Source organism: Leptosomus discolor, chromosome 9 (assembly GCF_034619465.1).
Source record: "Leptosomus discolor isolate bLepDis1 chromosome 9, bLepDis1.hap2, whole genome shotgun sequence".
NCBI lineage: Eukaryota > Metazoa > Chordata > Aves > Leptosomiformes > Leptosomidae > Leptosomus > Leptosomus discolor.
The window spans coordinates 42988072-43001476 of NC_141399.1; the positions used below are offsets into that span (position 1 = coordinate 42988072).

General features: G+C 49.6%; 1 protein-coding gene across 1 annotated transcript in view; it reads left to right on the plus strand.

The window, feature by feature from the left end:
* Positions 1–8463: 8463 nt before the first annotated feature.
* The window catches only part of STAG2 (STAG2 cohesin complex component), an 80752-nt gene continuing 75810 nt past the window's right edge, over positions 8464–13405 (plus strand). Inside the window, exon 1 of the mRNA XM_086470237.1 lies at positions 8464–8488. The gene's annotated coding sequence lies outside the window, so the exon portion shown is untranslated. The remainder of the gene's footprint in view (positions 8489–13405) is intronic.

A 13405-nucleotide genomic window follows, 5' to 3' on the forward strand; every position in this document is an offset into this window, starting at 1 on the left:
AATCAAAAGATTTTCAGTTATAATAGTTTGGGGTTTGTTTTGGGGTTTTTGGGTTTTTTTCTGTGTTTTTTTTTTTTTATTATTGTTATTATTTGTTTTAAATGAGATTAAAGACTTCTTTTAATATTGCCTGGTTAGTTTTGACCACAATGCTCCAGTGTTTATTTTTGTTAGCTGTATGTGCAGTCTGAAGCTACAGGACAAATAGTTTGTCAAAGTTTTCAAAGCGTTGTTGTTAACCTAAGACATGGGGGGGTTAAGTTAGCTTTTATGCTTGTTTTTATTGAAATTAACAAAAAATTAAATACATTGGGTTGCTAGAATTGAATTACAACTGGGTGGGAGGTTTATGCAGACACTTGATTACCGGGTTCATGTGAAACTTCAAGCTGAAGCGTTGTATACTGGGATTAAACGCTACAAGGGGCGGTGACATTTGCTGCCACAGTATTTAGTAACTACTGGGAGAAGAATCTGTTCTGCCTTTCGAGGCGTGTAGGTTCTAGCAGGTGTGTAAGGCCCACCCGAAGGGAAGGGGGGCTCCTCACAGAGCGAAGGAGGAGTTGGGAGATTTTTCTGGCTTTTGCAGTGTTTTTCGGCGAACGGTGAGTAGTCACGGAGGGTTGTTGTTTACCCTCCGCTTCGTGCGCGATTGCCTCCTGTCAGGAAGAAGGCTGGATGCCAAGGAGCGGGCTAGGGAAGCACTTCCACTGCTGCCCCAGAGGCTTTTCATCGCCTGTCTTGTGCGGAACGGCCGGATCAGCCCTCGCTCTTGGGCTGCCCTGTGGAGGGTGATGGTCATCTTTGCCATGTAGTCGAACGGGAAGAGCTGCTCGAGTGAGATCACCTTCATTCCTCGTGGAAGTGAAGTATGAGTGAATACTCTCCCTCACTGTTTTTTTTGTGTTTTACATGCGTAAGTTTTACTGAGTAGCTTGGAAAGTTGATCAAGAAGATCTCTTCTCCCCCATGGCCTTGGCAATGCTGTTGCACTGGTTCAGGTTGTTGAAAGTATCTTGCCATCTTTGCAAATGCCACTGCATCACGTTGCTTCAGGAGATGCGCTGGTGCTGCCACACAGCAGCTAGTGTGCCGTAATTATAATGTGGCTTTCTGTCAGGAGGCAAATGACCTGTGATAATAAAGAACCTTTGCTGAAATGCAGACTTTAATTTTTTCTTAACCAGGAATTCCTATTAAGCAATACTGACATCAACATTACAGTAAAACTAGGGCATTCAGAGAGTTCAGAGAATATGGCTCTGTGACTAACGTATCAAAAGAACTTGCCTCTTCCTAGGACAGGAAAGAAGACAGTGTATATTCAGTTATCATCGGCTTGGATAAACAAAACCCCAAGGAAAATCTGGGGAAAAAATGATATTAATTATCTTGTGAGTATGTAATATTTCAAGATAGGTGAAAAGTACTTGGTTGCCTTTGGATGATTATTAATTTACAGTTTTATAGCCTGGACAGCCATTGATGATGGCTGAGATAAAATACTTGTTAAGTTAGAATTGCTGGAAATGTATTGGAGCGATACCTGAATGAGGGTTTTGCTCTTAGATTGGAAAATGGTGTTTGTTATCAAAAAATGAAAAACGCTTTGCCGACAGTCCTACTGTGAAAACATCGAGGAGACTCATTATGATAATGGCTTGAAAAGCCAAGTTTAGTAGAAACAAATACAGTCACCTGCAAACTTTGGAAGATGAATCAATCTAACTTCCAGAAATTACCAAGACGGAGAGCATTTAAATTTATTCATGTTATGGCTTTTTGATCTTACGAAGCTAGATCTTGCTGTAAAACTCTTGACACAATTTCTCTTATGTAACTCAGTTTTGCCACGGTATGATGACAGTCATCACTTGAGACAAATAGTTAATCCCCCAAATACAAGCTTTTCAAAAGTGGGTGTCAAGCCACAGTAGTCTCTTCCTTTTAACTCTTCCATAACAGAGAGAGGCTCCCGAGTCTAGGATGGACTTTACCTCCCTTTCCTGCATAACCAGCCCCGGGGATGTGATAGGAGTCAGTATGGGAGCTCTGTTGGCAGGGTACAAGCGACTAGAAAAATAACTGTGGCTTCAAATGTCTCTTTGGGTGTTTTGCAAAACAGAATGTACCAAAAATAACATTAATTTGACTCCTATCTCTGTGCCACGCTTTAGCCCTTTCATAACTAACTTAACAGTTGCTTTGTAAAGGCTTCGCCGGCAGTTACACGTTTCTGCAAGGAAGATCTATGTTGCCGGTCGGAAGTTTCACCTCTGCTGGGCTCCCAGCTGGAACCAGCGGTACAGAGAACAGAGGTAAGGGTACGGGTACGCCCCGGGGGAGCGGGGTTGGGAATCGCTGTGCTTGGCACTTACCGCCAGTGTCCCACGAGCGCCCTTTGTCATGGAGGGGAAACACTTTGGTCACAGCTGCTGGCGCTGAGGCTTTGCAGGACTTCTACGATCATGCTGAAGGAAGTTACAGCCTAAAAGAAGTATTTTTATCTTAACGGTTCCGAACATCTGCGCAAGCCACCAAGATGTCATAAACCGTTGTATTCTTTGCTGCTTGTTATGCATTGAGCCACTTACAAAAATTCTAAATCACTTTGCTTCCCCCTCCCACTGTGTCAGAGTCAAGGCAGCAAGAATGGCCTTGAGCCCCAGACACGCCTGGAAGGAGAGGGGACTTCCAACAAGCACTGTCTGAAAGCAAGCTTGAAGTTGGTTGATAATGAAACCTAAACCAAAGGAAACCGTGTTGGGGATGTATGTAGGATCTTGGGAATGTGGTAGGTCAGCCCCAGAAAACTATAGAAGCTTATTATCTGAAAGAGTAATCTGTTCCTTGACCTTATCTGTCACGTAAGTAACAACCCCCCCATTGCACATACTCCACTTTAACGCTCTAAGTTCTAGCCTCGGCAGTTTGTGGGGAAAAGACCGAAATAAACTGATCCACTGTCATCATCCAAACCCGGTGTTTGCCTGCAAATACAGAGGAGAGCTGTCCCTGTCGTTTGATGGAGGATTTTCTTCAAAGCTTAAACACAAATGCATTTGACTTTAGTGTTTACAGTTTTGCTCTATGATCTTGGCCAGAGGAGCCGAATAACAACGTTTCTGTCCCAGTTCCACTCTAACCTCATCTAACCACAAGCCGGCCTCCTTCCTCCCCTTTTCAGGCAACCCCTCGGCTCCATGTCAGAGTCTCAGGGGGGGCTGGAGGCCCTCGGAAATCCAGCCAGCTGAGAGCTGCTTTCTGTTCCTGCTGGGTGAGTTGCCCTGCACCTCAACAGTATGATGTTGTTTCACTGCTTGATTTTTAGCTGTCACTTAGCTAAAGCTGCTTCCCCTGCTCAGTGCTGCTTGCTGCTGTTTGGCCCGCTTGACCTTATTTCAGTTCTCGCCTGCTTCTCACCCCAGCCCTTCTTCTGCCTTTCCTGCCTTTAACCGTGCCCTGCCGCTTACCAGCACGCCCGAACTTAGCCACAGGACACCGGTAAGTCTTGGTTGTGTCTCCCAAAACCTCCCTACGCCTGGAAGCTGGAGCAGATCGTGTGCCGGCTCCAAGAGAGGTGGCCTGAATGGCAACGGTTACTCTTTCCTGTACATAAGGTGAGGTGATGCCTCAAGTGAAAGCGACTCCTCTTGACTGACGCTAGGAGAAGGGCTTTTCGTTATTTCCTACCAATACCTGGTGTGCCCTTTAGACAGTTTGGTGATGAGCACTGTAAAACATGGCTAAGGGCTTTTTATCTCAAAGAAGGAGACCTAGCAAGAGCACCTCACCTCAAACAGGGGAACGAGCGCGGGGCTTCGGGTCACCAGTGGCCCAAATGACTGAATAAAGCTGCTGATAATGCAATTAGCAGGAAGGCATTTGTGACTTACTGGGGTTCTATTCATTTCTAGAGCTGATAATGGAGTTAAAACTGCCTTCCCTTTTAGTGATACGGGACAAACTGGGATTCTGTGCTCCTCTACAGGTCTGAGAGCATGGCAGGCAGAAACTTACTGAATCAAAGAAAATTCAGACTTTGTGTTCTGGAAAAACCTGGTGAGAAATAGGGACATCCAAAGGAAACTTATGTAAATCGCAATAGGAAGAAGTTATTCACAGAGCAGTGAAAGGCCTAAGGAGCTACTGATGTGCAATCTCTCTCCTGCAAATTATGGGAAAGTAACCCATTTTTTGATCTTTATTTTTGTTTCTTATGTAATAGCTCATCTCCGAAAGGATTTAGAGCAGATTTCCCTAGAGTGACTAAGCCAGTTTCAAAAATCTGGGAAACAAAATCTGACTGGGAAAACTGCTTTTCTCCGCTGTACCCAACTAAACAGACAAAAATATGGCTCTGGCTTATTTAGTGCAGGCCAGCAAAGTTACCACCTCACCTTGGAACAAATCCAGTACACAAATTCTGGTTTGTTTTCCAATTCTCATAAGCAAATAGTTTTAAAAAAATAAAATGAATGGTAAAGGATTGTGGTGGGTTTTGGTTTTGTTTGTTTGTTTGTTTGAATAGAAAAGAGGAAACGGAATTGCGGAGGGGGTTCCTATTCCGCTGCCCTCAAAGAAAAGGAAGCAGCATGAGCATGAATCTCCTGCCTGGAAGAATGAATCAGCTATCTGGCAGCTTGAGTTTATTCTGATCTTCCCTAGTGGTGAACCTCTGGCCATTAATTCAGACATGGAATCAGTATCTGCCCTCTCCTTGCTCAGTTTCTTAGCCGGGTGACTGATCAAACGTTCTCTTTGGATCAAGCAGAGTAAAAGTCCCCGTTTTAAAGTCTTTGTTAAATCCTCTCTGAATTGGGCTCAATATCAGAAATGGTGGACTTTGAAGCGCTTAAAGAGTAGCTTTTATGAGAAAGATGACATAGTCCTGTAGAATACTTTCTCCTACAGTTTTCCACAGAACTTCTTTTCTATCAGATATAAATCCTTCCTAGGAAGGTCAGAATTTAAAATATCTCTGTTTCCTTACCATGCTTGGATAGCACTTTTTTTTTTTTCTTTTACTTTTTTTCATTGTACTGGAAAGGATGCTGGAGTGCTAAAACTGTACAGAAACTTCAGGATGTTCTTTGATTTCTTCACAAAGTCTGAACAGATGGTAGAAGCCCGTTCAGGAATTGTTCGCTCAGAAGGAAGTGGTGTGCTAGCAGAGGAACTGCTTTTCATCTCATCTTCCCTGTTGTACCAACTGGAAGGCCATCCCAGAAGCATGATCAGTTCATGGGGAAAATGCAGGAGTCAGGCTCTTCAGAGAGCCAGTTTTGTCCCCCATAAAGGCAAGAAATACAACGGTGAAGAACCTGTTCCACATTTCTGCCCCCTATATTCCTACCCACCATTGCGTTTGCTCCTTAGGTGCGGGCTATCTAAACTGGCTTATGGCAGTTATTTGCATGATCCCAGCATGGTGCAGTGTTGGGAATCCTCCCAGGGCACAGCTGGCTTAAGAAATTCCTATCTTTTGGTCACTGGAGCAGAGCAGAAACATCTATAGGAGCCACCTCACCTTCAGTTGGGCTGGCCGAATTGCTTATGCAGCTGTGCCTTAAATAGCATCCGAGAAATTATCTGGTTTGGGGGGAAAAAAAAAATGAAACCAGTCCTTTAGAAAACAAATAGCCCTCCCCCCTTCTCTGATGAGGCAACAGTTTTGCTTAGCCAGCGGGCAGGCAAACAGCTGAATGGAACAACTGGGAGGGAGGAAATGAACTGGGGAGTGCAAAACCCTCGTGGGCAGGCTCTGACCAACGGTTCGTAATGTGCTGCTGCACCTGGAGTCTGGTCTCCGGAGCGTTTCCACGTTTTGTTGTCACAAGTTTCAAAAAGCAAGTTCTGTTGTGTGAGCCAGGACACGCAAAAGTGTTATGAATCTGGGCTTCCGAGGCCTGAGTCAGCTTTGGAAACAGCTGAACTCTCTGCCACGGTATTGTCAGCACTTGCACACTCATTCCTTCAAAAACACACCCTAAAAACGATGTCACGTTTTCTTCTGTTAAAGACATTGACCTAAAGAATTTCAGCTATGAGGTCAACTGTGAACTACAGTGTTTTCAGAACAGACCAAGTATCTGACACGCGTGCTAATACGTGGATTTTATGCAGAGCTGACTCTGAAGCTGCCTCGGTGTTGTGCTTCTGCCTGCTCTGGCGGCAGACTGCTATAATCTTACAAAGTTGTGGATTTGAGTTGTAGTATGAGTAGCCCTATTGTATCTCAAGCAGAGGATACATTACTGGAGTTCCGTGTGCAAGCAAAATGTTAGTTTTGGAAGTACGTAGTTTATTTTAATGGAGAAGTTGTCTATCTGGCAGTTGACGGAGCTGACTTTGTACAGGGAAGGCACAAATTGATTCAGCTCCTTTCCACCTATTTCTATGTGTAATTTAACAACCATATGTATCATGGCCAAGTTTAAAACCTACTTGAGATTTGGTGTGGTGTGGGTTTTGGGTTTTGTTTTTTTTTTTTTTTTTAACAGATTATCTTGTATTCACAATTCTTCTGCATTTTCCAGACAGAAATTAACAGATTCACCTTAAATATCAGCATCTATAGCTGTAACTGAAACCTTGAACATAGTTTCGTGACTAGGCTTTCAGGATACTATTTTAAAGTGTTCCCTAAAAGTGAATCTTTCTCCTCATTTTCTCATTTTTTTCCTTAACCTCGATAGAAGGTGAAAAAACATTCTGAAACGTGAATTCAAGCTATAGAATATAATTTATTTTTGTAAGTCAGTCTCACGTACCAACTGACAGATTATATCTAGAATTGCTAGATGACATCAACTCGTATTACACTAGGGGTTTTTTTTAATTTATTTTAAACACTCCTTATCTGATCAAAGTTTCCATTGTAAGTGTCATTTGCTCTGCAATGCCTCCTCTTGGTTTTGAAAAGACTGGAACGGATGGATACTCTTAAGCGTCCTGCCTTTGTTAGGCAGATGAGCAGAGCAACTCAGCTTAGAGCCTGCTTAGTTATGCTAACTCTTTCCCCAAAACTAATAATAGATAAACACAAGAGGATGACTAGCGACTAATTACCAGGACAAAATTATTCATGGGCTGACTGACCTAACTATAAGCTTACGTGCAACTATTTAGCATGAGTAATGTGCTTCGCATTACACAATACAGAGAAAAAAATGTGGAAGGAACTACTGCATTGTGTGTTTAGAAAAATAAGCATCACAGGTTTTATACCTGGTTACTCTTAAGTATTCTGTACTGCTTTTACGTGATCCCTGAAGGTTCATATGAATCTTCATGCAGGGAGAAAAAGGGAATCACACTCAGAGCCTAGGAGCAAACGCCAGTGTAAAGTGGGAACGCACTTAGGCAGAAGCAGAAAACGTTTCAGGAGAATGCTCCTACACCACAAGGAAATACCATCAGTGCTGGCAAACATTTCTGCTGTTTGTATCGCCACGCAAGCTTGCGAGTTCTCAGGATAAGGCACCCTGCATCCCTGCGGGCAACTCTTAAGTTTGTCCTCAAAGCCACACAGGACTGTGCTTCCCGAACGCAAAGGGAATGAAGACAGGGCAGACCAGGTGCGGTCGGCTTCGGAAAGCCGGCGGTGGCGAGGAGGCTGGCCAGGGACCCAGCAGTCCCCCGGCGTGGCCCACTCACCGGCTCCCGCCTCCTCCTCGCCCTTGGGCGCCTGCAGACGATGGCACCGGCCAGCGAGAGCACGCCGCGAGCGGTTCACCGGTTAGTTCTAGGAAGACTGAACTTTGCCTCAGCTGCACAAGGAGTTTCTAGTCACTTCTGTCTTGCGAGGGCAAAGGACACCGGGCCAGGCCCAGCGCCCGCCTGTGCCTGCGCGGGGCCGGGGCAGCGCCGTACCCGAGCTCTCCTTTTTAGGCCGTCCTCGTGTTTCGGTCACCCGATCCTGCCCCGAGAATGAAGCCAGCAGCTGGGCCTCCTCCTCCTCCGCCGCCCGCGCACGGAGGAGGCCGGCCCCAGGCCACCTCGCCCCGCCGCCCGCCCCGCTCCCCTCAGCCGCTCCCGCCGCCTCAGCCGGGCCCCGCGTCCCCCCGCCCCGACCCGCCGCCGCCGAGCCCCGCGCTCGCGCGCCGGCGGGGGCGGGGGAGCGGCCGCCGGGCGGCGCGCGCATGCGCGGCACCTTGTTTACCCCGCTCGGCGCTGCCTTGCCGCGGCCGGCCGGCAGGTGTCGCCCCACGCCCAGGAGAGCGGGCCTCGCTCGGTGGCCGCCAGGTGGCGCCTGCGCCCTCCATTCGCTCGCGAGCCGCCGAGCAGCGAACACCCCAAACAATCCCCAGCGCCGCCGCCAAATTAAATAACCTGCCCGCGCCCCGCGCCGTCCCCAGACCCCCCCCTCCGCGGCCAAGTCTCCGGGCCGGGCCGGGCCGGGCGCGCAACCGGCAGCTGGGCCGGGGATATAGGAGCGGAGCTAGGAGCCTGGGCCTCCTCGCTGCCTACGCCGACACTGGGCAAGGTAAGTTAGAAAATGGCGGCGAAGCTTCTGGAAGTTTGGAGGGGGGACTCGGGATCGCGGTGCGTGGCTGCGGAGAGAGGCCGGGACGGGGCCTGCGGTCCCCGGGCCTGCGAGGACGGCGCGGGGCGCTAGGCCGGCTGGCCAGAGGGACTCCGCGCAGCCAAGATGGAGGACGGCGGGGCCGAGCCGCGAAAACACTCCAGCCCCCCGCTTCCCCACCCCCCCTTCCCAGCGCGCCTCGGCGGGGAGGGGGGACGCGAGCGGGAGCGCGAGTGAGAGAGCGAGAGGGCGCCGAACGCGGCCCCCGCTGCCCGCCCGGAGCCCCGTTTCTCCTCCCCAGAGCCGGCCGCGGGCAGGCTGGGCCCAGTGCTCGGCGAGCTAAAATGGAGAACCACCTTCTCCTCCTCCTCCTCCCCCCTTCTCCCGAGCCGAGCAGGGGCTGCTGGCAAGATGGAGGACTCGGGCATTGTGTGTGTGGGGTGTGTGTGTGTGGGCAAGCCGGGCCGGGCCGCTCGGGGGGTGGGGAGGGAGGGGAAGGGGGGTCGGAGCCGCTGCGGACGGAGCGGGCCGCGCTCGGGGCGGGGGGAGGGGGGGGGGGGGGGGGAAGAGCGCTGGGCCGTGCGGCGCGCAGGAGAAAATGGTGGGGCGGCTGCCGGTGCCCCGGGGTGGAGTGTCGGAGGAGGCCGGGGAGAGGGGACTCCCACCCCTGACAGCGCTCCCCCTCCTTCCCGCCGCCCAGCAGCTGAGCTCTTCCTGCGAGCCCGCTCCCGGCGGCTTCCCCGCCGAGAGAAGTGCCGAGGGATCGGGGTTTCTCTCCTCTGTCTCTTCTCCCCGGCTCGGCCGAACTGGGGCAACTCCGGCCGCCTCTTCCCGAGTGACTGGGCTGGAGGGCTGGCGAGAGTGAGTTCCCTCGGCCCAAGTGAGGACGTGGGGACTGACCTGTGCCTTGCCCCCCCCCCCCCCGCGTTTCCCTTCGCTCCCTTCTCCGAAAAACCTGGTGACCCCCACCCCGGCGCCCAGCTCCGGGAAGGCCTTTGTGGGGCGAATTTTCCCCTCCGAGTGACTTTGGGCGAGCTCTCTGGCGGCTGCCCGCTAAGAGGAAGAGTTGTGGCAGTTTCCGTTCGGCTTGGCTTTATTTTTTTTTTTTTTTTTTTTTGTAAAGAAAGGGCGCTTGCCAACTTGTGCCGGGGACGCCCGATGCCGGGAGCCGCGTGTTGCAGGAACCCCGCTGGGCTCTCGCCGGCCCTGGTGGGGGAGGGGGGGGAAGAATGCTTCTTACTGGGGGGTTTTGGCGCCACTTTTGTTTTAGATAGTGCTCCTCTGCCCCCTCCTCCTCGGCACGCACTGAACTGAGCTGAACCCTGCCCAGGTAGGAAGCGAGAGCTTTCCTGGTGTTTCTCTTTTCTGGGCGTTTATTTTCTTTACACGGATTAAAAAAAAAAATGAGATATATCTATATATACAATTGCCGCCGTGGTTAGGGACTCGGAGGGACAGGGGAGCGAGGAGAGAGCGGCAGCAGAAGACTGGTCTGGGAGGCCCTGCTTTTCGGGTATTCCCCTCCCGGCCTGAGCGCATCCCCGGTGCCCCGGTGTGCTGGCTTTGGGCGCCCGCACCGCTGTCCTCCCCGCCGCTCTGCCTCCATGCCTTCCTCTGTAGCGTTGTATAATCCCTCCGACCCGTGGCAATCCGGGACCGACCGACCTCATTTTTTTTTTTTTTTCCTTTTTTCTTTCTTTCTTCTCCTCACCTCTGAGGACGAGGAGTGAAGGCGCTCGGCTCCCTCTGTGGCCGCTTTTTATTTATTTATTGTGCTGCCCCGGCTCTTGCTGTTGTTGTCTTCCCACGGGATGTTCGGAGTTAATGCAAAGTTTCAGTAGCCGCCGAGTCCGGTGCGATAGTTACTGTGGCTGTTCTGTTGTGCGGGGTGGTTTTTGTTGGGGGTTTTTTTAATCACTTTTTGGCAGCCCGGGTCACACCGCCTCCCCCCGCCCGCGCTGGCCGAGGGCTCTTTTCCCGTGCGCTCCCCGGGGCCACACCCTGGCGTGTCCGGTCTCATCAGCCGCCTTATCCGCCGGTGCGACCCCGCGCTCTCCCCCGGGACGAACGCGCGTCCCGGCCGGCCGCCGCGGGAGCGCCCGGAGGTAACCCGGGGCGGCCGAGACTGCGCTGCGCCCCGCCGCCGCCTCCCTCGGCGGGGCGAGGAGGGGCCATGTCAGCGCGGCGGTTCGTGCCGGGGGCGGGCAGTCGGGTTACCGAAGTGCGTCACACGCGGCCCCGCCGGGGCCTGCTCCGCCGCCGCCTCGGGCCGCCGCCGCCGCCTCGCCCGCCGCCCATTGGCCGGCGCCCGGGCGGGAGGCGGCGGCTTCCTCCCGCGCCCCGCGGCGGGCAGCCCGGCCGGGCCCCGGCGCCACGCTCTCGGCCGGGGCGGGGAGGGGGGGGTTCGCTTACCGGCGGGGAGCGGGGCTCGCCGCTGGCGCTGCGCGGGTGCGCGCGGAGCGCGGAGGTCACCGCGTGTGAACGGCGTCCACGTCTTCTCGGTGCCGTGGGGGGTTGTGAAAGGGAAGGGGAGGAAAACGCCTTTTGGATCGCTTCCCTCGGAGCCGTTGTGCGACCTTGTTGTGCGGTCAGGGACTTCTGTCCAACCTGTCTGAAATGACCAGAAACTAGAGTTCTTGGCGTTTCCTCCAGCGAGATGTTCTCCAAGCGTAGGTCTCGCTGTTAACTCCTGGGAGTTGGGCCTCGATTCGTGATGGATGACTTCTTTCTCCTTTGGCCACTTGAAACAACTTTTCCCCCTTTTCATATTCTCTTTTCCCTAAATCCATAATTCATGTATGTATTATTATTATTATTCCTGGGGTGTTTATCTGGTACTGAACTGTCCAGGACTTACCAAATACCGGTGTGCAGGCTGGTTGGTGATGTGCTGGTGAATAAATACCACGAGTAATTGTGCCATTCACGGACATTAATCTCTGTCTTGTTGGTGTTACTTGCTTGTTACCCCCAACTCTAAATCCTGGTGGTGGTCAGTTGGAGGAACCACGGTGCCACAGATCTGGTATCCCATCTTTGCTGGGTAACACTGGTTTTTCTCTGATCACCGTGATACCCGTTTCACTACAAAATGAAACGAGGTATGGGAAGCCAGCCACCATGCCGTTGGTGTAAACCTTCATCTCTGCTGCTTTCACCACTGGAGCTGAATGGGGCGTATCCCCATATCGTTCTGACTAATTAAACAAAGACTAAGCAAGTTTCAAAGTTATACAAAGGAGAAAAATACAAATTAATTCCCATCTCTAACTGATAGATCTTGCTGCATAACTGATGGAGCTCATGCGGGTCCTTATTAGCCAGCCCAGTGATGTCTACATGTGGGATTTATGCAACCAGTGAGAGAGATCTGTGAATTTCTGTTGCTGTTGTTTGTATTAACTGTGGTAAACTTAACATTAGATGTTGTATAAGCTGAAATTCAAAGAAATGGAAAAAAAACAGACATGGAACTGGGGGATGGGAGAGACTCTAATTTTCCTGTGAAACTTCCTAGTGTTCAGATATCTCCAAGTTATGTGCTTGGGCCAGAGGTACGGTTTTGGAGCTTTTTCATCCATTTACAGTTTCAGGAAGATAATACTGAATAAAGTCAATAAGCAAAGTAAGAGTCTGTTAAACTTGCGTTTCAGAAGACTAATTAAAATTTATGTACGGATCTTTTGTTTTAGACATAAGGTCTTGATGTTTTGCCACTGAAAGCTGAAATTTTTGGTTTGAGTAAGTTTGTTCAAATTAATGATACTGTGGGATTTCAATATATTTTTAAAAAATTGGGTTCTGTGAAATTACAAAAAATTGGTGGGTTCATACCTTATAAAAATATTTGGTTTAAAAATATATTGTGCTACTTGAAGAGCATTCAGTTTTTAAAATAGCAGTATTCGATTGGCTGACTGTTAATCTAACTCAAAGTCCATGAATACATCCCATTGCAGCTTCATGTGTTAGAGTCTTTAAAGGATAAATATGTGGAATGAAATAATTTCCACTTGGAAGGCATGTGAATAGAATTGTCAGTTAAATGCTTTCTTTAGTTTCAGTTTGTTTCAGTATAACTTCTCAAGAGCAACTGAATTATTTTTAAAGAAGAAATGCAGGCAGCTTCTCCTGAATATTACATGCTGCTACAGCCTCCTGTAGGAAACAGCTGCAGGCAACAAACCACTTGAAAGTGTGTTCTGGTTGGTGGGAGCAGCTACACTAGACTTAGTCAAATAATGAAATAATGTTAGCACATCAGAGCATTATGAACTTTTAAAAATTAGGTTGCTCTTTGTCACTTACGGTTCAAATTTAGCATGATTTGGGAGTCCTCATTTGTAATTTTCATTTGTGGCGTTAGTGTCTCGGTTGTTTTGCTGCGGGCAAATATTGTAGGATGGATTAGGTTTTCTGGAACTTGTGTGCCAGCATGAACAAGTTGTATGTTTTGCAGAAACCTTAAACACTTTGGTTGCTTAATTTCACCAAATGAATCCCTAAAAATAAGCAGATATTTCTGCTGGTTACTTACGCTTCTTGGTCTGTTACTGGAACGCTGTCTTCTGTCAGATGAGATGAGGTTTTGAACTTAGTGTGATCTCTGCCTACAGGGTGACCATTTCTTATCCGAATGGTTTGAAAACTTAGGAGAATGTTGTAGGTGTGAATATCCAAAATGGTACTGTTGTTTTTTGGTGGTGAGTTTGGTGTGGTGAGGTGGCTTTTTTGTTTGTTTCATTTTTTTTGTGTATGTGTGTGTGTGAGGAATTAAGAAAACATACTGGAAAAGGAATGTGTTGCAGATTGTGTCTCTGTTAGCTAGATGCTGGAATTTCCAGGAGCTTCATCTGCTTCAGTAATTGTCTTGTAATG